The sequence below is a fragment of the Crinia signifera genome, chromosome 5 (genome assembly GCF_055691185.1).
Source record: "Crinia signifera chromosome 5, ASM5569118v1, whole genome shotgun sequence".
Taxonomy (NCBI): domain Eukaryota; kingdom Metazoa; phylum Chordata; class Amphibia; order Anura; family Myobatrachidae; genus Crinia; species Crinia signifera.
This window is the reverse complement of record NC_139221.1, coordinates 295,456,210-295,480,967: the sequence shown is the minus strand read 5'-3', so window position 1 is coordinate 295,480,967 and position 24,758 is coordinate 295,456,210. Positions and strand designations below refer to the sequence as shown.

The window sequence follows — 24,758 nt, the reverse complement described above, 5'->3', positions numbered from 1 at the left end:
TGGCACCCGAAGGGTTAATAAGGGTTTTATGATCCCTTGCAGACGCTGAATGATTGGCATGGGGAATGCCTTGTAAAATCTAGTAGTACAATATATGTTGTACTCAGTGGCGTAACAACAAATAATTCGCCCCCCCGCCGGGAAAATTTTGGTGCCCCCCACCACCACGGGCGGTACCCCATACCTGTGGAGCATGAAGTGTCGGCACCCGGGCGCAGTAGGTGCGGCGGCGGTGGAGGAAACGGTAGGGTGCTGGGGGACCTGTGCGGTGTCCGCAGTGTCAGGAACTGAAGCGCTGAGATTAGCGGACACTGCGGAGTCGGACAGACAGTGGTGGCAGAGTATGAAAATTCAAAAGATAGGCGCTCTCTCAGCCAATCAGCGGCCTCTGCTGTCTCCGTCCATCACAGTGTACGCTCTCAGCGGCGCTTCAGTTCCCGGACACTGAACTTTCTGCTTTACAGTTTACACTGCCCACGTACAGGCAGTGTGCGGGGGGTACGTAACAATAGTGCCTGCAGACCCCCGGCTTTAGTTCCCGGACACTGAACTTCCTGCTTTACAGTTTATACTGCCCAGGTACAGGCAGTGTGCAGGGGGTACGTAACAATAGTGCCCGCAGACCCCCGGCGCCCACACTTAGTCAGCGCCTCCCCGCCATCGCGGGGTCTGCAACGCTATAGTTACGCCACTGGTTGTACTGATTTCTATTTTTCCTTAACAGCTGCAGATGCCGCAATATTTTTCTGCAAAAAATTTATAGATACAGTAGTTGACAGTCACAAAGCAGAGGTCAGCGGCAGCGTGAGGCGAGAACATTACAGATATAATTGTGCGTGGGGACAGTAAAGGTGATTAATTGGATAGAGAGTGCTCAGAAGCCAATACAAGCACATATGCGAGTCTGTGATTAAAGGCAAAGGGGGAGGATCTTGTTGGCTGAGTATAAAATCAGCAATTTTTAGTGCAAACTTTAATGAACAAAACATGTTGAGTCCCATATGGCCGGTGGAACCTAAGAGCAATATGGTTGGGAATAGCGCAGGGGCGGGCTGGGCCGGGGGGCAGGGTGCCATGTGCCCCCCGGGCCGCTCAATCTAATGTGTGTGGGCCGCCCGTTTGTTTCTGAGGCTGCTGCTGCAGCCACGGCTAACCAGTTTCCGAATGGTCTTCGGAAACATGGCCGCCGGCCTCCTGCACTGAGGACGTCTAGTGCAGGAGGCCGCTACAGAGAGTGGCTGTGGACTCTCTGAGGAGCTCAGACCTCTGTGGCTGCCAGCAGCTGCTGCGCCTGTATCACACTGCATTACAGGCAGCAGCGTGGACAGCACAGAGGATCCCTCCCTGCTCCTGGTCTGCGTCCCTGTAGGGATCGAAAAGGGGGCGGGGCTAACGTCCGGAGGGGGCGGAGCTACACGACTGTGAAGGAGATGATGAGCTGCCAGCCTGAAGTGCCCTGAACCAGGTATGTAAAATGTGAGTGTACTTTAACTGGTGTGGGCATGTGTACAAGCAGCGCAACTTGTGTCGGCAAGTGGTGTGGGCATGTGTACAAGCAGCGCTACTAGTGTCGGCATATGATGTGGACATATGTACAGGCAGCGTTACTAGTGTCGGCAACTGGTGTGGGCATGTGTACAAGCAGCGCTACTAGTGTCGGCAACTGGTGTGGGCATGTGTACAAGCAGCGCGACTAGTGTCGGCAACTGGTGTGGGCATTTGTACAAGCAGCGCTACTAGTGTCGGCAACTGGTGTGGACATATGTACAAGCAGCTTTACTAGTGTCGGCAACTGGTGTGGACATATGTACAGGCAGCGTTACTAGTGTCGGCAACTGGTGCCGACATATGTACAAGCAGCGCTACTAGTGTCAGCAACTGGTGTGGGCATATGTACAAGCAGCGCTACTAGTGTCGGCAACTGCTGTGGGCATATGTATAATCAGCGCTACTAGTGTTGGCAACTGGTGTGGGCATATGTAGAAGCAGCGCTACTAGCGTCGGCAATTGGTGTGGACATATGTATAATCAGCGCTACTAGTGTCGTCAACTGGTGTGGGCATATGTACAGGCAGCTTTACTAGTGTCGGCAACTGGTGTGAGCATATGTATAATCAGTGCTACTAGTGTCGGCAACTGGTGTGGACATATGTCGACTACTGTTGTTGTGTCTGGTGTCGGTGTGGGTGTTACGTATAAGTAGCACTACTACTGTCAGAAACTGGTGCGGTTGTTATGTATAGGCAACGCTACTATTGTCGGCAACTGGTGTGGGTGTTACGTTTAAGCAGTGCTACTACTGTCAGCAACTGATGTGGACATTATGTACAGTATAAGTTGCGCTGCTACTGTCGGTAACTGTGTGCGATATATATATATATATATATATATATATACAGTGCTACTACTGTCGGTAACCCTGGGCCATTATGTAGTCATATGCAGGTGTACTCGGGGCATTGCGTGGAGCATAATGTGTGTCATAATATCATATGGGCATTATGGTGTGCGGCATATTGTGTAAGGGGCATTACGCTGTGTGGCATAATACATAATGGGCATTACTGTGTGTGGTATAATGTGTTATGGGCATTACGATTTTATTAGTACTTTTATAGGGCCACGCCTCTTCCCCATGAAGTATCGCTCCTACATTTTGCCGCGCGCCTTCGGCGCGCACTCTCCTATTTCAAGTGTGGTTGTGGGGCAAGCACCAATTTCCTTTCTGGCACAGGGTACCAAAGTGGCTAGCAATGCCACTGGTTCTGGCATAACTAGCCAGGGTGAGCAGCCTGTGGTGTCCTATTCTTTTTTTTTTTTTTATTAATACATATACGAAAAACCTCCATTTAACGATACGCTGTTACTTATGGCCCGGTGCTCTGGACTTGCCCCCCAGGCTAAAAGTTGCCAGCCAGCCCCTGGGAATAGGTTGTATCACCGGATGATGAACAAGTCACTACTTAAACTAAAAAATAAACAAACAGGTATAGGTAAAAAAATAAATAAATCTGCAGTCCGGAGCTTGTGGTGTCCGGTCGAGGGGTGTCCTGTCTGGGGGGGCTTCATGTAAAAGCTGTCACCAGGGAGAGGAGGAGGAGGAGAGGGAGAATAAAGCCTCCCTGTGTGGTCTGGACATGTAGCAAAAACCGGACAGTCCGGACCAGACGGTGAGGCTGTAATCTCCTCTTCCCCATGTCCCTGGTGAAAGCTATCACAGGCATCCTCCCTGGACAAGACACCCCCAGGACGGGACTCCCCCCGGACCAGACACTACAAGCTCGGGACAGCAGATTTTGATTTCCAGTCCGGCGGTCTGGGGTCTTGTCTGAGTTTTACATAGTCACCCAAAAACCTCCTGAATTGATATAAGGAGGCCATGTGTATTAAACGGTGTCATTGGAAAAGATATACATGCGATACTTATTAAGATGTAAGGAAAGATCTTACTGTGCTACAGTATTTTCTGTCTCAGACCGGTAAAATATTGACAACATCCAATTAAAACTTAGAACATTTTTACAATGTACTTTCTCAACAAAATAGCAGCTGACAGAATTTATATCATCCATTCAAGTTCCCAGCGACTCACTCTTGTCTGATAGAAAGTTTATATCAGTGTCCTTCATTGTTTAGTTTCAATCTTGGGGCTCTGGACACAAAATGATTTATGAAAAGGTAAATCTCATTTGTCTCTCTCCTTAAACAAACAGCATTAACAGCATTAATTAGCTCTCAACTTCAATTAACAGATATCGCCCATTCTTCATTTTCCCCTCGCAGGATAAAGTTGTTTCACTTCTCACTGATGATTGAGTTGCCTTTTTATCTTTCCCGTTTCAGACTGAAGATAACTCATTAGAATTCAGTGCCATGAATCTCCTGTCTATTTGCCTTACAGAGAACAGCAATGCTAGTTTTATCCCCAGTATACCTTTCAGAGGCTGGTCCTCTTGACCCAGGCTGTCTTGTCAAATCATCCTTATTATTTGGTTATCTGCCACCTATCCCGTTAATGCTAGAGACAGCCAGGAGATACTTGATTTGCAAAAATGTAGATGGTTTCGGTTGTGCTGAATTTAAACTTTAAGGACCTCAATCATTTATAGGAACAGTTCCAGTATTATGCAATATATATGTTGAAATAGCAAAAATGTAAAACACAGACAACTGCATGCATCTTTCTGTTTTTATTTATTTTTTAAGCAGTTGTTTTAAAACATATATACAATACAATATGGTGCTCCCCAACAGTGCGCACAGCAGCCTATCTAGTTGTGTATGGAGGGTTTTCCTTTTACCCCCTCACAGAAAATAGTGCAAACAAAAGATATACATAACTTATGATCAGGCGCTGTAATGTTCAACACATGTGGTGCCTCTCCGCCATTTAATATACCAGTGGTACCATGCGGGGGGGAAATATTGATATAGTGAAGTACAGTTGAGTACAACAATATTTTAATAAACACAGAACAATTTCTGGAAGGTCACATTCAGATCCTCCAGATATGTAAATGATCATGTTTAAAAATCCATGTAGGATCTCAAGGTCTCAATTGGTATATATCACTATATACCACTTGAGACCTTGAAAAAGACTCCAGCAGGAGTCGAAACGCGTCGGTCAGAGTCTGGGAGTACCGTCTGGTTGACTCAGGAAAGAGGTGCAGGGACGTGAGGGATCTGAGACCCAGACAGTTTCACATGCGCTATTTGAACTGGCAACCAGTTCCAACATATCCAGTAATTTATCCACCTTTGAGTCAATAAGAGGCTCCCTACATGGATTTTTAAACATTATTGTTGTACTTGAATTTTACATTGTCATTTACATATCTGGAGGATCTGAATGTGACCTACCAGAAATTGTTCTGTGTTTATTAAAATATTGTTGTACTCAACTGTACTTCACTATATCAATATTCCCCCCCCCCCCCCCTGCATGGTACCACTGGTATATTAAACGGCGGAGAAGTACTACATGTGTTGAACATATCAGCGCCTGATCATAAGTTATGTATATCTTTTGTTTTAAAACATATACCTAACTACCTGCTACTGAAACCGCTATTTTGAGGTCAGAAAAATAGTTGATCATAAAGCTAAATATTTAGTCACAAACAGGGGAACTTTGTAACCCTCATAGCAACATTTGGAGTGGTACACACCATGCTTCTAAGGAGACACCTCTCTCTACAGTGGTTTCTTATTTTATTCCTTATCTTTGGGCCATAGTAAATATTATGCACAGTAATAGTACTCTAGTTTACTAGTTTATAGTGTCCCCAGGTGCATTATGACACAATGTAATGCCATAGTTCATATTACGCCACAAGTCATATTATTACACAATGCCATCCGTTCACATTATGCCGCACACACTGCCCTCAGTTTATATTTTGTTACACAAGTACCCCAGTCATACAGTATCATACCACATAGTAGAAGAAAAGATGAACTAGAGTCTCTCTGCGCACCTCCCTTGCAGCTTAAGTTGTCTCCTCTGTGTTTCCCAAAACACCTAAAGCAATGAACTAGTAGAATAGGTAGTGAGAAACCTTAAGCGCACTGGGTGACACTTTAAAAATATTTATTCAAGATATAAAATGGTAAAATAACATTAACATCATACAAATTAAAAGAGTCCCTCCTTACCCAACGGAAGTGGTGGAGCCAGGGATGGTATAAACAGAGTGTTTCCAAAAAGGGCTCACCCTGTGGGCTCCACAAGCTTGATGCTGGGTTAGGTTCTTTGTAGGTGGTTGCAATCCTGGGCCAACGCGTTTTGAGTCAATGGACTCTTTGTCAAGGCTAATGGATTGCTATGAGCTGGACTTCCGTGGAGGTGCTACACTTCGGGCCGCTCCCTGCCCCATTTTTCACGCCCTTTTCTACCATAAATAAGGAATTCTCATAGCAATCCATTAGTCTTGACAAAGAGTCCATTGTAACCACCCACAAAGGACCTTACCCAGCATCAAGCTTGTGGAGCCCACCGGGTGAGCCCTTTTTGGAAACACTCTGATTATATCATACCACATAGTGTCCCCAATTTATAATATGCTACATACTAGTGCATTTAGCTCACATTATGCTACCATTGTAGTGCCCCCATATTACATTTTGCCACACATGCACCTCATTTCATATTGTGCCACCTAGTAGTAGCTTCAGTTACCATTGTGCCATACTGTTGTGCCACCAGTTTACATTATGCCACAGTTCCCCTTTCAGAAATTGCAGTAATCACGGTAATCGCACGGTCTGTGCGCATCACTTACCGGCCCGCTAGTGCACTTTCCCTCCCGGCCTGCCACATAGAGAGAGGTCCGGGGTCGGGTGGTTGGAAAGCTAGCAGATCCAGCAGAGAGGACATCAAACTAACCAGATTTGCGGCAATTTGACGGCCCGATTCGTCGGAATCGGACAAAATCGGCCCAGTGTATGGGGGCCTTAAGCAAATGGAATTTGGCAGGATTACATTTGAAGCAGAAGTGATATAAGAGATTATGATGTACACTGTACCTGGTTTCTTTGCCCACTGGCTAAAACTTTCCAGGCACTAGAGGGGTAGAGTTACTATTGGAAGATTGGATGATTTTCTGGAACATTGCAGCGATTACAGACATTAGAAGAAACAGTTCTTTAAATTAGGAAAGAGGGTAATTTATTAAACACCTTTTCCGTTGTTCCTCTTCCATTGCTGCCACCCCCTCCATTAATCTTCGTGCTGCTCTGCACTATCCATCTTTCAGTCGGGTACTTCCTATAACCTTGGATTATAAGTTCCTGACAAGTGACGTATTTAATACCTTGTCCATTATCAATATCTTCGTAATTGGAGCCACTAATTTGGTTGAATTTTAATTACTGTAAGCTCAATGCGCGGAGACCAAAACAAGTCACATATCTCCTTTGTGTGCATGACATAATGATTAACCTTTGTCATTAGCATTGTTTAGCATGCCTGCTTGAGTAAGAGATTTAATGTGATGAAGACATTAACAGTCTTGGCAGGCATATATATATTGTGGATTATAAAGGAGTTACAAAGAAAGTTGTATTATACGAAAAAGTTTCTAGTACTCGCCAGGACTGACCAGTCAGGGGGATAATGCTTTGGTCGGGGGACCTTGTATAAAAAGTGTCCCCCGGATAGGGCATTAGCCTGCTGGCTGTTGGAGCCCAGTGCTGATTCCATGAATATGGGGGACCCCTACTGCTTTTGTCCCCTGTATTTTTGGAACCAAGAATGGTTCAAGAGCCCGGTGTTGTTTTTTGATATACAGTGATATACAGTGGGACTCACTGGTCCCTCGTGTTTCTGAAGCCAGGACTGACTCAAAGAGCCCAGGGCTGGGTATACTTGTGGGAGGGTTCACAACAATTCTTTTTTTAGGGGGGTTCAGATTTTTTTACACATAGAAGCATGCACGGATCTTACCGAGCCGTGCATGCTTCATCAAATATGCATAAAAAATAATTGTATTTGTATTTTCCATTCGTATTTGGTGCTGAATCCGCTGATAGTAAATTTTCTGATTGCTATGGCCTTATGCAGCCGCGTTCTATTGATGGTCTATTAATTTATATAGCCGATTTCGGTCAAGCTTGCAATTTGTAAAAACGACAACTCTGCCAAAATTCGTCCGTTTGTAAATTTACTGTAGCTTACACAAATTGATAGATGGAACTGCTCCCAATTTCGGTAAAGCTGGTCAGCTCTACCCATGCCCGCCCTCCAAAAGCTATCAGTCTGTCAATTAGGCTGCAGCTTATAGGGCAGTGTGTTCAAGCTCATAGGACCAGTTCTGCACAAGTGTAGAATGGATCCAGCCCATCCGTAGTACACTCACCATCGGTGATGTACGCAAACTGACGTGGGCACTTTGAGCACATGTAAAGCATTTTAATATGCATCCAACCTATTGGAGTGATTCAGCTTCAACTGGTCCGCAGTGAATTCGCTACAGGGACCGATGTTGCGGCTCTGTGCATACATATCAGTGAATATACGCATGTGTAGGCACAAAGGGGGGGGGGGGCACATTTTTCTCAGTACCCTATCTGCTAACAGGAATGTCTTATGGTGCCAGTGATTGTATACACTGCGATTTCGCGCTGCAATTTCCCTTGAAGTTCCCCGTGCGATAAATTGCATCTGAAGTACTTTTTTCCCCATATTCAATGTGCATACAATCATGCGATTAATCCTGTGCCTCTTGTGACCTGAAATCGGGTGATGGAATGAAGGTAGGGCTATCTGAGGATATATAAACAGGCAGCCATTTTTAACAATATGTGGAGATATTGTAACAGTTTGTTGTTTTAGGAAAGTTTGAATAAACTTTTAAAACATGTCTTTTGCAAATGAGCTACTTTTAACAAGTAATAAATGCAGCTGGCAGTTGGAATCTATATTTATAAAATATCAAAAACCACAAGATGTTCAAAAAGTATACTGAATCTATATTATTGAAATGCTACGCAACGGGATGTCACCTGAGATCAGCGGAATACAGAAATACTACTGGCAATCATTGTATAATTTAAAATTCCATGAATGTACAGTATGATTTTTAAGTTTAACGAACCCATGAAAACAACTACAGGTATTAGCAACAAGAACCTTGGTGTATACTTTTTTTGAAACTTAAATACCATTTTAATTCAAAAAATAAAACGCATAAGTATTCAAGATATACTGTAAGTAACAACTAATAAAGATTTTAAGAAATCTAGGTGATAAAATAATAAGGCTGTCACTGTAGCCGCGTCATTGGATGTGACATTTCTACATTACAGGATAGCACCTTCAACCGTGACATTTAAAAATGACAACTAGCTGGAGGGTAAATATACTAAATCCAGTGTCCTACAATAAAAAGGGAACTGTTCCTGTCTGACTTCAAAAACTCACTGGACCAAAAATGTTAGAAAGATCCAATTTGGATGTTATTCAAAAAGGGATACGGTTAACATTCCGGCTGTTGGGATGCCGGCAGACAGAATACCCGGACAATGATGTCGATGATGTCACCGGAATTCTGTCCCAATCGGAAGTATATGGGGTGGGTTAACAGTAGGCCAGGAAGGTGGTGGTGGTGGGGGGTTGGGGAATATATTTAGGCACTACAGGGGACTTAGTGTTAGGTTGCAAGGGGTTGGGGTGGAAGGTTAGGGTTAGGTTGAAGGGACGAAGGTTTAGGGTTAGGCTACATTATGTGGGGTTTGGCAGCAGGGAGGGATTGGGTTGTGTGTGAGTGTGGGGGGTAGGCTGCAGGGAGGAAGGTTTAGGGTATGGCACTTAGGAGGGGGGTTAGGCCGCATTATGTGGGGTTTGGCTGCAGGGAGGGATTGGGTTGTGTGTGAGTGTAGGTAGGGGGGGGGGGGGTTAGGCTGCAGGGAGGAAGGTTTAGGGTAAGGCACTTAGGAGGGGGGTTAGGGGTAGGCTACATTGTGTGGGGTTTGGCTGCAGGGAGGGATTGGGTTGTGAGTGTAGGGGTGGGGGTTAGGCTGCAGAAAGTGAGGTTTAGGGTTTGGGGGGGCAGGGAGAAGGTTAGTATACTTACTGTATCCCATCAGGATGCGAGTGTCAGTATTCTGAACACTGACATCCCATCTGCTGGTCATCAATACTGTATGTATTCATTCAACAATGAACACAATTCCCCTTTAAAATCATGTAGTCTCATGCGCTTGAAAAATGTCATCTGAAAACTTTTGATTTCTGACCTTTATTGTACAATCTCAATATTGGCTTTGCCAATAGTGCCAGTAATAAAAGATAACTTGCTGAAGCCCAACTGGGATTTGTGCCATTGAACATGAAAACGATTTAAGATTGCATAAATGTGAGTGTAGCAGAGAAGCAGCTGCGAAGTGTAATTTCACCTAACACAGCATTTCTTACCATTATCTTCTGAGATTTCTAATTCATTCCGTGAAAGAGTTTGGCAGTGCTGAGCCGTGTACTCCCATCCACATTGCTGGTGCGAGCTGTGATCAGCCGGATCTGGAGTGCTGTCACTAGATAGGAGGCTCCGGGAAGATACATGCACCACCTATCTCTACAGCGCTGGACATTTTTAAATTACTTATTTTTTATCCGCTGATGAGAAACACTGACTTTGTTATTTCCTAAAATAACTATTTTCTTTAGAACAAATAAATAATCTTATAGCATGGATTTATCACAGAATATTTTATTGCGTTGAAGTTATATGATGTTTGATCTGTTCTCTTTTCAATGATAAAATACCTGAACCAGTTCTATGTAGTAATCCTTAGTAGTGGCGGTGGAGGAGAGGGGCTGCTGGGCTGCTGCGATGCGCCCCGAACTCCCCCCCCCCTCCAGTGCCGCGTCTGCTGCTGGTCCCTGCAAGTCCTCGCCGCTGCCACCGCCACCTACTTGTCCCAATCCTGATCACCGTTGCGGGACTGGCGCATGCGCTGTAGCCTCTTCGGTATTGCACATGCCTATATGGGGCTGCTTCGGGAGCAGACCCGTAGAATGGTATACGGACCCGGGTCCGGCGCATGCCCACTATCGTCAGTGGTACTGCGCATGTGCAGAGCCCATCTTTTAGGGGCTGCACCACAGTTGCGCATAGAGAGGTGTCCCGGAGGGAGGGAACACTTCCCAATGGGACTGCCTTGGTAAACAATATACAGGTGATGTGTGGTGCGCAATCAACAGCTGCTGGCACAGGGTTGTCAGACCCGAATTAGTCAAAAGATATGAAATAAAAAATGTGCCAGCGCTGGCTGTGCCAATAATTAGACAACACGGTTCTCTAAAAATAAATATAAACACACTTATTAAAAATAAAATGCATAAATGGATGAATCGTTAGACGTTAAAAAGTCAATGTTGCGTAATGTTAAAATAAACAGAGCTGACGTATTGTATTGGGTATATTACCATACGAATTCTTCTGGTAGAATTGTGTCCAGATTTAGGTGGTGCAGTAGTTCTGAGTTGCTCTATAATTTCAAGGGCTCAAGCTTCCCATTAGACGATCTTCCTCTATAGGCTGGAATAATTAGGGATCATGCAGGTATCCCAAATAGATTTGTATCCAGATGATGTGAGGGACGTCGGTGAGAGGATGGACAGGTCACAGCAAAAATGTGGATGGAGTCAGCATAAGTTGAAATAGCTCAACGCGTTTCCCCGGAACATATTACACCTCCGGCTTATACGCTCCTTAACAGAATATGTTCATGAAAACATCATCCATCTATAATAAACAACTATAATAAACTAAGAGCACAAATGTTAGCAGACAACCACATTTTGAACATACAGAAGCACATTAAAGCTTGATAAACCTTTCCATTATCTTTTATCTCTAACATCTCAGCATCCCTGCACCTCCACCCGTTTGCCGTGAAGTTCCACTACACTCAAGTGGAAATCCATCACCTATATAAATGTAACAGTGTTTGCTATGGCACCTACCGTCTAGTAACAACACCACTGGCTAGGTACTATGGACCTTATTCTGGTTGAGGCGGCCAAACGTACGTACGTTCCGTATCAGCGTACGTTTCCCGTACGCGGACGTTGAGCGAAAGTCCACCCACAAAACATCCGCATACGGACGGCCATAAACATCGACAAAGGGGAGTGGCGTACACTTGAGCGTACGCCACCGTACACGGACGGATCACCGCTTATACACCCGACAACTGGCGTACAACAGTGCGTACGCCACCGTTTACGGACGTCTTTCGTCCGTTTTCCCACCGACATCTTGCGGCAATCTGAGCGTACGCCACCGTGCACGGACGGGTCTCCCCTGTTTTCAATGGAAAACTCAGCGTATGTCATCGATCATGAGAGTGAGCGTACGTCCGTGCACGCTGGCATACCCTTCACATATATGGCCCTGCTAATCTAGCCTTTCAACTATGATTAAGACAATTAAATGATTTATTCTAATTGTTATTCAATTATTGTTTTATGTTACCTTAATTATCTTCCTTAATGAACACCCTAATAAAAATAAATTTTACCCCTCCTTACATGTATATTTTTTATGTTCTAATGTTGCATTTTATTCACTATCTATGTGTCCCCACATTGCTGTTACTTTTAAATAAAGTCATGGTGGTGTTTCTGTGTATGTACTAAATCATGTCAATAATTAGTTTGATCCGATTTTGTAACATGTATACCTACCCTTATGTTATGTGTGATGTTTTAATCTAACAACAATAAAAAAATCATGCCTTTTCACTATGTGTTATTTCACCCCAAAACACACACATTCACACATCATTCGTTACCCCTCACCTCTAATTACCAATATAACTTACATTACACATCTGTATGTACCTGCCCTTACAAACCCTCTCACATATTTATGATTAAAAACACAGGCAACTTCTAACTTTACAAAATCTTTTAATTTCACAAAACATATTAAGGGGGAAAAAAAAATTAAAGGAGGGCCTCCAGTCACCCAAACAGCAGGTTTAAATAAAAAAGGGTCAGGAAGATTTCCAGAAGAATGTGGCCAACCTCATCCTGGTGCTGTTCTGTGTCTGTAGTGAAGGGAAAAAAAACATGAAGGGTGACATTCTATGGGTTGAGATAATTAGACTTTTGCGATTTTTTTTGCAAAAACGGCCGAAATCGCATTTTTTTCCATTTTCGCATATTTAATGAGCTGCGAAAATGTGAAAAAAGTGCGATTTTGGCCAACAAGTTGGACACACTGGAAATGCGATGGCTGCTTTTCGCAGCACATCGCATCCAGATGTTTTCACATGAAAAAGTATACAAATCGCATATTTAATGTTATGCGATTTGTATAAAGTGTGTCTATAATTCGCCCAAAAATCAGACCAGGTTCTGATGGGCGAATTAGCCAGAACCCTGCACAGATCGCAATGATCTGTGCAGGGTTCTGGTGTAAAAAAAAATGTAAACAGTTAAAAAAAAAAAAAAAACAGCGCGGGGTCCCCCGCCAGAGCATAACCAGCCCCGGGCTCATTGAGCCGGTGCTGGTGACATAAAATCAGGGTCCCCGACAAATAGGGGTCCCCTTGATTTAATGAAACCAGCACCAGGCTCAAGGTCCGGCGCTGGTTCCCAAACAACGGGGGACAAAATGACTAGGGGTCCCCCGTATTTTAAGAACCAGCACCAGACCCAACCAGCCAGCAGGGTAATGCCACAGCCGGGGGACACTTATTATATAAGGTCCCGCGGCCAAAGCATTAACCCCCTCGCTGGTCAGCATGGGCAGGGGTCCTGGGGAAGTGGGGACCCCCCCAAAGAAGTGGTCCCCCCCCTCCAGGACTTACCATCCCATGCTGAAAGTCCGGGGCTGTCCCCGATGCCCCTGGGCGGTGGGCATCGGGCTGATGTAAAGTGTAAAAAAAAGAATATAAACTATTGTTTTCTACTGGCGAACTATGAGTCCCAGCAAGCCTACCCCGCATGCTGGGACTTGGAGAACCACAAGTCCCAGCATGCGGGGCATTAAAGGGCCCGCTGGCACTTGTAGTTCTACAGTACAAAAAATAGTTAAATAAAACACACTGACACCCTGAAAAATAAAAGTTTAATACATCCATAACACACACATACTGATACTTACCTACCTTGAGCCCGTAGGTCGGTCCCTGGATCCTGGGTCCGGGCTCCGGGGCTCCAGGTCATAAGAGTCCGGTTCCGGGGCCTTGGTCCTGGTTCCGGGGCTGGTCCGGGGTTCCGGGGTTCCTGGGCTGAAGAATCCGGGGTCCAGGATCCAAAGTAGTCCACAGGGGTACCTGAGGAAGGAAATCCTACTCACCTGGTCCCCGGCGACGACCCCGGCATCTTCAGCTCCAGACGCGCTGCTCCTGGCTGCTGTGGTACCCGCTCACGGACTGGAGAGGTTCAGAGATTTTCATCTTCCGCGCCTTTCCTCCGGATGATTCTATTGGCCGCCTAGCGGCCAATCAGGAGCCGACTTTCTCGGCTCCTGATTGGCCGCTAGGCGGCCAATGAAATCATTCTGAGGAGAGGCGCGGAAGATGAAACATCTCTGCTCAATGAGCCCGGGGCTGGTTATGCTCTGGCGGGGGACCCCGCGCTGGTTTTTTTTATTTTAATTTGCGCTTTCCTGCAAACGTGCGATTTTCAGACATGAAAATCGCACATTTTCAGGACTAAAGACATCGCACCAACTCGCACCTATTCGCACTATTTGGGCCGTTTTTCGCATCTCATTAAATATGCGAAAAACGGGCCAATCTTGCGATTTTAAAAAGGGCGAAGTGGTGCGATAAAAAAAATGCGCATTTATGACAATCCATAGAATGTCACCCTATATTTAATATATCATATACACAAATGTTTGTTGCATTGTAACATAATATGAATTTGTGAGTTAAGTGTGAAGGCCACATACATTTTTCAACTACATTGAAGATGGGTATGCTGTGAACACGGTACTAATTAGTATTATGTTTTCACACACATACTGTACATATTACATGAAATGAAATAAATTCCTCCTTATTGGATGAATGTATGCTCTATCACAATTGGGAGGTTTGTGGTGGAGGAATCACCTCTAACCTCACAATTAACCTGTGCTAGTTAAGGGTACTGACATTGTTTTGGCATAACCACTCCTTACTTAGTAAAATGTTGTCCATTGCTGTACAAATTATAGGCCTACATCTAATTTAGAAAAGCATGCATCCGCATGGCCTCACACACTATTAACAAACCAATCTATAAATTAATGTTCCACATCATGCTGGGAAGTGTAGTTACACAACAGCTGGGCCCACATAACTTCAACACCACTACTGTAGGATATGTCATTGGATGTACTGTTATGTCAATTACTCAAAGGGTGAGGCGTGCCCACACTCAAAAAATACACCAAGGGGACCCTTGTTCCTGGAGGAGGACACGCCACACCTCAGGGTCGACCTGCAGTGATATGTTGCAACTAATGATGATGTTGGATACACATATGTGGGTGTTGTGATTGTTTATGTGTAGAAATGTGTATGTAAACATTAGGCACATTATTTACTTACGGCTCGTTGTGCCATCCTGGTCTCCGCTGGATGGGTGTCCTGTGTTTCTGGATGGGGGGTTCAGGAGCAAGGGGGATGGGATGGGAGTTGGGATAGAGGTAGTGGGTTGGAGTGGGGATTGGTAAGGCTTGGGGGTGGGTGGTGGGGAGTTATAGGGGGGTTGGAAATGGGGTGGGGGTAGGGGAGTGGGTGGGGGTAGGGGAGTGGCTGGTGGAAGGTGAGGTGTATATGGGGTGGGCACCAGCAGGCCCCAATGTCTCCTCCTCCTCCTTCTCTTCCTGCTGCATTTCGGCCTCCTCCCGGGCTGCCTCCTGCCGAGCTGCCTCCTCACGGGCTGCCTCCTGCCGAGCTGCCTCCTCCTGGGCTGCCTCCTGCCGAGCTGCCTCCTCACGGGCTGCCATGCGTGCCCTGGCGCGTGCTGAAATGTTCATGTTGATGGTATAGAAATTGAAGACTGGGTTTCATGAAAAGGGGGGAAAGAAAAATTCACATTAGTCATGTTCATAACATTACAAATGAACATTTAAGATATATTTAATACATTTATCATGCTAACCAATAGATATGCTACACACAAAATCAGACCGTATACATATACCCCCCCATATACACCCCATATACCCCCATATACACCCCATATACCCCCATATACACCCCATATACCCCCCATATACACCCCATATACACCCCATATACACCCACATACTCATGCACATATTTTTATAAACTACAGAAATCATTGCTAACAAACGCAGACATATTTGTAAATATATACTTACATCGCCCAATATGGCGCCGAATTGTGCTTAGCAGCCCTGGCTGCCGTCGCTGCAGGTCAGACCAGCGCCGCTCCACCTGCCAAGGCTTCTGCAGACGCCGGTCCGGGCGTAGATTAAGCGGCGGGCAGCGTTATACGCCCGCCGCTTCTCATTGTTAGATGCATATTGGCCCCTGGGCCCCAGGTGCTGGTCCATGACTTGGACCAACGCCAGCAGCTCCTCATTTGAAAAGGGGTTAGCCCTTGCAGAAGACATATTGGCAATGGCGCAGTTATTAATTGCAGGTACATATATAACTTTTGGTGGTTGCTGATTGGTCTAAAACCTAGTTTTTTATATTTAACTTTATTAATCCATCTTACATTAACAATATGTATGCGAATAAAAACTTTTGCGGCCCGTTCCGATATGCACACCATAACATACATTGTGCTTTCAATGTAGAGAGACGTACTGTATATACAGTGTCCGAAAATTATACACGCAACCATCTACTAATACATACGCTGATAACAACGCACATACAACATGTTTGTGTATGACAAATGATTACTCATAACAAATGTAAGGAAAGCATTGTAACATTGGTATGTTTTTAAATTTGTTTAAGAAAGCATACACGTACTCCAACAGAGACCACCTGAAAGCCCTCATCATTGGAGTGACATGTGCACACATTTAACCATGTAGTACACAATGGTCAACAACCTGTGTATGTGCATGTACAGGTGAATGCTCAGGTGCGTTGAGACCTGCGTAATTTAAGCGGGAATTATCGGAGGGAAATATCGGCGGAAAATATCGGCGTAAATTAGCTACTACATTGCGGGGAAAAATATACGCCCCCTTGTTCAAGGCGGGAGTTTACCATATAAATATCCAGTCAGATGCAGGCCATAATTGCTGCAAACATGTCTAGCTCAGATGATTCCGCAGCTGAGGGCGCTCTACAGAGAGCAAGAGCAGAATCTCTGCTTGAAAGGTTGAGGCAGAGGGAGCAGGAGAGGACAAGGAGGACCCAAGGGGGGCCCTCACTAACAGGCACTACTGCAACGCCCCCAGCTACACAAGGGCCAAGCAACCAGCCAGAACAAGAGGTTGCATCTCTCCAAACATGTGTGACACAGCAGCTGCATGGTGAGAGAACTGGGGCCACCAGAAAACGACTTGCACCATCTAGGCTGAGTACTGAGCAGGATACCACCACCAAAAAGAGAAACCCTGTATTTCAAGAGGCAGAAATGAGAATTTTAGTGCCCAGAGCACGAGAATGGATTGAATTGCCTACCAGGAAGCCGGTTGGCAGTGCAAGGAGAAAGCTTTGGGAGCAAATCACAGAGGAAGTGAACCAGGTGTCAACAGTGGGAAGGGATTTGACATCAGTTAAGAAAAGGCAAGTGTGTTTCTCCCCCTGATAATGTCATATGTGTGTACATATGTTACATGTATGTTTTGTGGAAAATAGAAAGGTGTGTTTGTAGATACTGTAGTGCTACACTTCAATGACACATGTGAACACAACCATGTCTAATAACCCACATTAATATATGAAACATGCACCATTAATGTGATGTGAGGTTATGGGCACAGTTCTGCTCATGTGAAGTATGTGATGGGACAACAGAAAGTGTGTTGTTGAAAAAGAGTTGTAGTAACATGTTCCATATGATGCTACTGAAACAAGGATGTCCAAACTGTGCACATGTAGCTGTTGAGAAACTACACATCCCAGCATGCCTTCCCATCGTTAAATTAATCCATAATATCAACACTGTCAAGCTATGGTGGGATGTGTATTTTCACAACAGGTGGAGGTGGATAATTTGGCTATGGCTGCTGTCATTTCTGCATAGTGAGATATGTATGTGCATTTAGCAGCCTAATGAATGAGATGAGACACTGAAATGCCTCATAATGGAGACATTAATGTGTGTGTGTCAAACATATGCATAAAAACAATAATATCACCCACACTAGGAAATGTTACGTAGTAATGATGTTCACTAGCACAGTGGTGCACATATCTCGTGTTGATTTATTTTTGAATAAATTTGTAGGTGGTCAGACTTCAAAACTGGACTGAAGAGGAAGATGACTGACCGGTACAACCACAGCATGTCCACCGGGAGGGGGCCTATCCCATCCAGTTTGGAATATACCCCCCTGGAGCAGGACGCATTGGATGTCATTGATGTGGTCGAGGTCAGGGGGGTATCCAATATGGATAGTGAGCTCCCGGCGGAGGTCTTTGCTGGTGCTTTTGATGGTAAGTCACAGTAATGCATTGTTTGTGGTAAGAGAGAATGTTTGTGTATGTGATGGTGACATTGGTTTCAATTTTGATCCTAGAAGAAGCAGAAGCACCTGATGAACCGGCAGCATCTTCCTCTTCAGAGCCACAAGTGGAGCAAGTGGTCCAGCCTCCACCAATACGCCACACCCATCCACTGGCCTCATATGATGGCAGGTTGCTGGAGATGCTGGACAGGATCGAGCAGCATGGGGTGCAGGCTGCAGACCGTCAGCTGCAGTTTGTGGAGTTCATGGGGATTTGGAAGGAGACAAACATGCAGCAGTTTGAGGCCTTCCAACGCCAGAATGACATTCTGGCGATTGGCATGCAAAGCATTGCCCAACAACTCAGCCGCCAGAATGCTCACCACCGCCAGGTCCCAAAGGGACAACCCCCCATCTGCTGCCCCACCCCAAGCTGCTCCACAAGCTTCCACCTCTGCTGACCCTCCTCTGTCCACTGGCCCAAGATGGCACAAGCCTTCAGTCCCCAAGGCCCCTGTCCCCAATGCCCATCAAAAAAGGGCAAAAAAGGGCCAAAATAATGACACCTGGGTCACTTCCTCTGTGATTGGACCCCAAATTTTTTATTTGCACTGTGGATCCACTTCCTGAGTAGGCCATCTATCCATTTTTGTGCGAAGGGCAGTCAACTGCTTATTTGGACCTCTTGAAATACAGGTTTTATTTTTGGTGGGGTGTTTTATTTATTCTTTCACCATTGCAGTTGCTGGCTAACACATGTTTGGAGATATGCAACCTCTTGTTCTGGCTGTTTGTTATTTATGTAAATATTTCATATTTTATTTTTATTTATGAAATTAAAGTTTTTAATAAGCTGTGATGCTGAACAGCAAATACATTTTATTTCACCATTACAAAACAATTGTTGTATTTGTAATTTCTTGTGTCAAACAAATAATACATTTATGTGTACTTACTGACCAGGGTATTTTTGTGCATTTATTGAAGTGTTGTAGAAGTTTGCCATGTATAACCCTCTCCATGGCCATTCACATGTTCATATCCAACTTTTCCCAGCTAATTAGTTTGTGTCAGCACATGTGCAGACCACTAATTAGGTGAGAAAGCAATTTCTGTGCAGGTGAGGTAACTCCTACATTAGTAGGTAAAAGCAGGTCCAGAACAATGATTTCCTCATGGAGTGGGTGAGGTAGGCAAACAAGGGGCAAAAGGGACATTTATGTAGGAATGCATATGTGTCCTCCCTAAAAAAACAGTCAGGTCTTGGTACAGGTATGTTAAAGATGTGTGAGTCGATCAAACATGATGAAATTGCTTGTGAACAAACATGTTTACATATTGTAACATATATGAGTTTTCAGTGTCATAAGCAGATGTAGGAAGAGAGATGTGATTGCAATAATGTGATTGGTGGCATCTTTCATCCAGAGTGTAGTAAAATCCATTTCATAGCAGATCAGAAAGTGGTACAGTTATGTATTTTGGGTACAATACAAAGATTGTGTGCAAAATAGTGGCCATGGCCTTAAAACATTGCTGGCACATCCTTGTAGCTCTTAGATGTGGTTTATGTATTTTTCTCATAATTACAAAAAATATGTTTGTATTCGAGTGAAAAGGTTGACACATGTCGACTTGTGTAGATTGAGTGTGCTGCTGTTTATAGTATATGAAAACACTTACTGAATCTGTGTGTAAATGGTTTCCAAATAACTACCTTGGCATATATAAGCAGGTCTTAAAAAGAATCTTAACTAAAATGAAACCAACCTAATCAAGTATGGCTGAGGGATCAAGAAAGTTCCCGTATAAGCGAATTAGTCACACAAGAATGTGGGAACATGACCCCAAGACAAGCCACCATAATAGGGAATAAAAAAAAAACAAAGAACCCACTGATTAAACAGGCCAAAATAGTATGGGAGAGCGCAAACAAAATAATGGGATATAAAAGCATAGACCCAGAGACTCCAGTATGGACCAAAAGAGTAAAGGGAGGAAAGAATGCAATAAGCAAAGAAGAAATTAGGATAGCTTGGAAAAGAACAGGGATAGAAAATATTGGCCAAATATATCAGGAGGGGGTATTGAAGACCTATAGCCAACTAGATCTAGAATATAGGCTACCAAGGGCTTATTTACAATTGCGGGGTAACCTTAATCAGCTATATGGAGGAAGCAATGTAAATATAGAAGACTCCCCAATTAAGATAATGTTAGATAAAGAAAAAAAGGTGAAGGTGGCTGAAATATATAAGAGTTTAGTAAGTAAGCTTGATAATCCTCAAATAGACAAAATTAAACAAGAGTGGGAGAGAGATGTGGGGGACATCAGTGATCAACAATGGAACCGAGCACTAGCATCACCAACAAGGGCCACAGAATCTATAAGGTTCCAACAGATTCAGCTATATATCCTACATAGGTTATATATCACGCCAATGAAAATTAAAAGATTCGATCCAAACAAAGAGGATGTATGTCCTAAGTGTAGGAGGGCCCAGGGAACATTCTTCCATATGGTATGGCAATGCAGGATGGTTAAAGAATTCTGGGATCAGATAATCCACATAATGGGTAATTTAGGGATGTCGGAAAGGCACTACAACGCTAAGACTCGTCTATTAGGTATTATAGAAGAAGTAAGAAATGGGGAACTAAACAGCCAACTATGTGAAAAATTAACAGCTATGGCTAAGGTTGTAATCGCTAAGTGGTTGGCGCAGGAAAAACCTGAATTGGGACAGTGGGTAAAATTAGTCAATGACACAGTAGAACACGAAAGACATATGTATATTAGAAAAAGGAAAAATATTGGGAAGTTTGAAAAGATATGGACACAGTGGACACAATCACAACACTATAATAAATAAAACACAAAGGACACAATCAGAAGGTATAGAGGGAAGGATTGAGGAGGGAAGCCCGGAGGAATATATGCAACTGGGGGGGGGGGGGGGGGGGGGGGGGAGGGGGGAAGGGGGGTAAATGTCTTGTAGGATGTATGGGATGGATAGAAGAATGTATATAAGAATAATGAATGGTATAACTATAAGAAATAACCTAGGTGAAAAATAGAACAACACCAATCAAGTACTAACTGAATATGCGGATGTATATTTGTATAGAGATGATTTTATTGTTATATGTGGTTTGTTTGGCTTGTTTTGTGTATATGAAAAAGCAATAAAAGAATACTGAATTAAAAAAAAAAAATGAAACCAAACTTTACATGTAGAGAGGTGTAGAAAGATATGCTTCCAATGTGTTTGAGTGCTGTGTGTGGCTTGCAGGTAGTGAAATAATGGTTGTGACTTAATAGACTGCAGCATTGCTTATTACATTCAGGTGTATGTGTTTGAGTAGTAATCAGCATTAATTAGCAGACCCAGGCGTCCGCTCTCATGCGTTATCTGTAGGGGTGGTCTGGAGGTGGCGGCCGCCTGTTTTGTGTCCGAAATGCACGGTGCTTTCGCCGATCGAGCGGTAGTAGCACCGTACATTTTTTGTGTACGCCCAGGGGCAAACGCAGGATTTTCAGAAGGGGGTTTCCAGATGGGCGGAGCTAAGCACGGAAATGGACACTTAGGTGACCCAGCATATGCCGGGTCAGTTAAAGTATTATAGATAGACCAAATGTATATAAATAATAATAATAATACAAATATATATATGTATACATATATATACACACATATATATATATATATATATATATATATATATATATACACACACACATATATATATACATACAGGGGCGTCAACAGCAGTGTAGACCCCTGGGCATAGCAATGTATTGAGGTGGGGTGGGGGAAGGGGTAGGGGTGGGGGAAGCTTTGATGTCCTGCGGGTGGTAGTGGGTATTATATAAACCGCTCAGCATGTAGGGCCTGGATCAGTAATTTCCACTAATTACCCCTTTACTGTACAGATGATGGGAGATGGGGTGGGAGATGAGGTGGGAGAAGGGGGCGTTGGTCTGAATGAAGGGGCCCTGATACATAACTTCCGGGGTGCTAGAGGATGTTATATACGCAGAGGAGGGGTGTATAGAGGAGTGGGCTTATTATTCATAATTTTCTGGTGGGAGGACAGCTTGCTTGACTGCAGATATCTCCAGTTCCCGGAAATAGATTTTCTTTAATGGAATTCAAAACTAGAGAATCCCACCTCCCAAATGGTATTGGGGACTAGGGGATGAGAGTTCAGGAGGCAGAGCAATCTGCCAACGAGTATATAAAACTACATACCAGGTGTGTGGAGCTGGAGCAGTAACCAGCTGCTGGAAGGCTGATATCTCTGGTTCTGGGAATAGTAGAGACAAGCTTCTAGTGTCCTTCAAAGATAGAGAGTCCCAGCTTTTGGAATATACCCTCAGAAAACCTCTAAGTCAGAGAGAACCTGAAATATCTGACTGGGAAACGCAATGAACAGGCTTGGATGGGGACCACTGCTTTGAAGTCAGATATCTCCGGTTCCCAAGGGCCGATTTTAAAATTATTGTACTCATGGAAAGAGGGGACCCTCAGCTTTCAGCCTAGCGCCCTTAGAGTCCTGGGTGGGTTTCTGGGTACTCAGAAACCCCCCCTGCGTGCGCTACTGACGCCCATGTTTACGCCCAGTTTCCCTGATTATTTCGTCCGCTCCCCTCAACACGCCCATATGCCGCCCACAATGACCGTACTCTTGCGGACAGGTTTTTTTGCACGTTTTTTTCGCGTTGTGGAGTCGTCGCGCCTGCGCATTACGGAAGGTACGCATGCACAGAACCCCCCCCCCCAGGAACGTACTCTTACGGCCCAGCCGTCCGAACCAGAATAAACCCCAATAACTGGGCTATTACACCCAGGGGAGCAGACCGCTGTGCCTGAATCAAGCATCGCAGGGGGTGTGGCCAATGCAGGGAGGTGTGGCTATAGGAAATTTTCCTACAGGATAGTTTCTGTGCAGTCACAAAGGAAGTGAGAGGACACTACTTCTGCAGCTGCCTCTCTCACCAGTGCATTATACAGCAGAAGTCAGTTCTACTCCCTGAAATAGAAGCAATCTCCCTCTCTCCCTCATTAATCTAGCAATCTCCCTCATGTCACCTAGCCCACATTACACTGTTACATTTTTGAGGAAAAAGGGAATGAGAGACAGACACATTTACACTGAATTATCAGCACCATTTCCCAGCACTTTACCAAGTATAGTAGCTCTTACTAACTGCTTTGGGGCTCATCTACATTTAGATAGAAACATAGAATTTGACGGCAGATAAGAACCACTTGGCCCATCTAGTCTGCCCCTTTTTTAAACATGTTACCTCAAACCATATTTGATCCTTATTTTTTTGTAAGGATATCAATATGCCTATCCCAAGCATGTTTAAATTGTACTACTGTATTTGCCTCTACCACCTCTGATGGGAGGCTATTCCACTTATCTACTACTCTTTCTGTGAAGTAATTCTTCCTCAAATTTCCCCTGAATCTTCCTCCCTCTAGTTTTAGTGCATGTCCTCGTGTTCTGCTGCTCCTCTTCCTGTGAAGAATGTCTCCCACCTGTACCTTGTTAAAACCCTTGATATATTTGAAAGTTTCTATCATGTCCCCCCTTTCCCTTCTCTGCTCTAAAGTATACATATTAAGATCTTTTAGTCTTTCCTGGTACGTTTTGTGATGTAGGCCATGCACCATTTTAGTTGCCCTTCTTTGTACAGTCTCTAATGTATTTATATCCTTCTGGAGATATGGCCTCCAGAACTGAACACAATACTGTAGATGAGGTCGTACCAATGACCTATACAGTGGCATTATTACTTCTTTCTTTCTACTGCTGATACCTCTCCCTATGCAACCAAGCATCTGACTTGCCTTCTTCATTGCTTTGTTACATTGCCTACCTGCCTTTAAGTCCCCTGAAATAGTGACACCTAGATCCCTCTCTTCCTCAGTAGTTTCCATTATAGTGCCATTTATACTATATTTAGTCTTTGGATTTTTGCAACCCAAGTGCATGATTTTGCATTTTTTGGCATTAAACTGTAGTTGCCATGCTCTTGACCATTCCTCTAATCTACCTAGATCATCAATCATTTGTTTTACCCCTCCTGGTGTGTCTACCCTGTTGCATACCTTTGTGTCATCTGCAAAAAGGCACATTTTACCCTCAATTCCATTTGCAATATCACCAATAAAGATATTAAAAAGCACTGGACCAAGTACAGATCCCTGGGGTACTCCACTTGTAACCTTTCTCTCCTTTGACTGTACTCCGTTTACTACAACTCTCTGTTTTCTGTCCTGCAACCATGCTCTTATCCATTCAACTATCTTAGAATCCAATCCCAAGCTTTCAAGTTTATTTAACTGTCTGCGATGTGGGACAGTGTCAAAAGCCTTACTAAAGTCTAGATAAGCTACATCTACAGCCCCACCTTGATCTATTACTTTAGTCACCCAGTCAAAAAAGTCAATAAGATTTGTTTGACATGATCTTCCCCCAGTAAACCCATGCTGTTTTGGATCCTGTAAATTGCTGGTTTTGAGATATTCTACAACTCTTTCTTTTAAGAGTGTTTCCATCAATTTCCCTACTACTGATGTAAGGCTCACTGGTCGATAGTTGCTTACCTCTTCTTTGCTTCCACTTTTGTGCAGT

The 24,758-nt window shown here is 44.1% G+C and overlaps 1 protein-coding gene across 2 annotated transcripts in view; it reads left to right on the top strand.

Moving 5' to 3' along the window:
* Positions 1 to 1,065: 1,065 nt before the first annotated feature.
* The window catches only part of MALRD1 (MAM and LDL receptor class A domain containing 1), a 442,313-nt gene continuing 418,620 nt past the window's right edge, over positions 1,066 to 24,758 (top strand). For both annotated transcript variants that reach the window (XM_083189314.1, XM_083189313.1), the window contains exon 1: positions 1,066 to 1,465. The gene's annotated coding sequence lies outside the window, so the exon portion shown is untranslated. The remainder of the gene's footprint in view (positions 1,466 to 24,758) is intronic.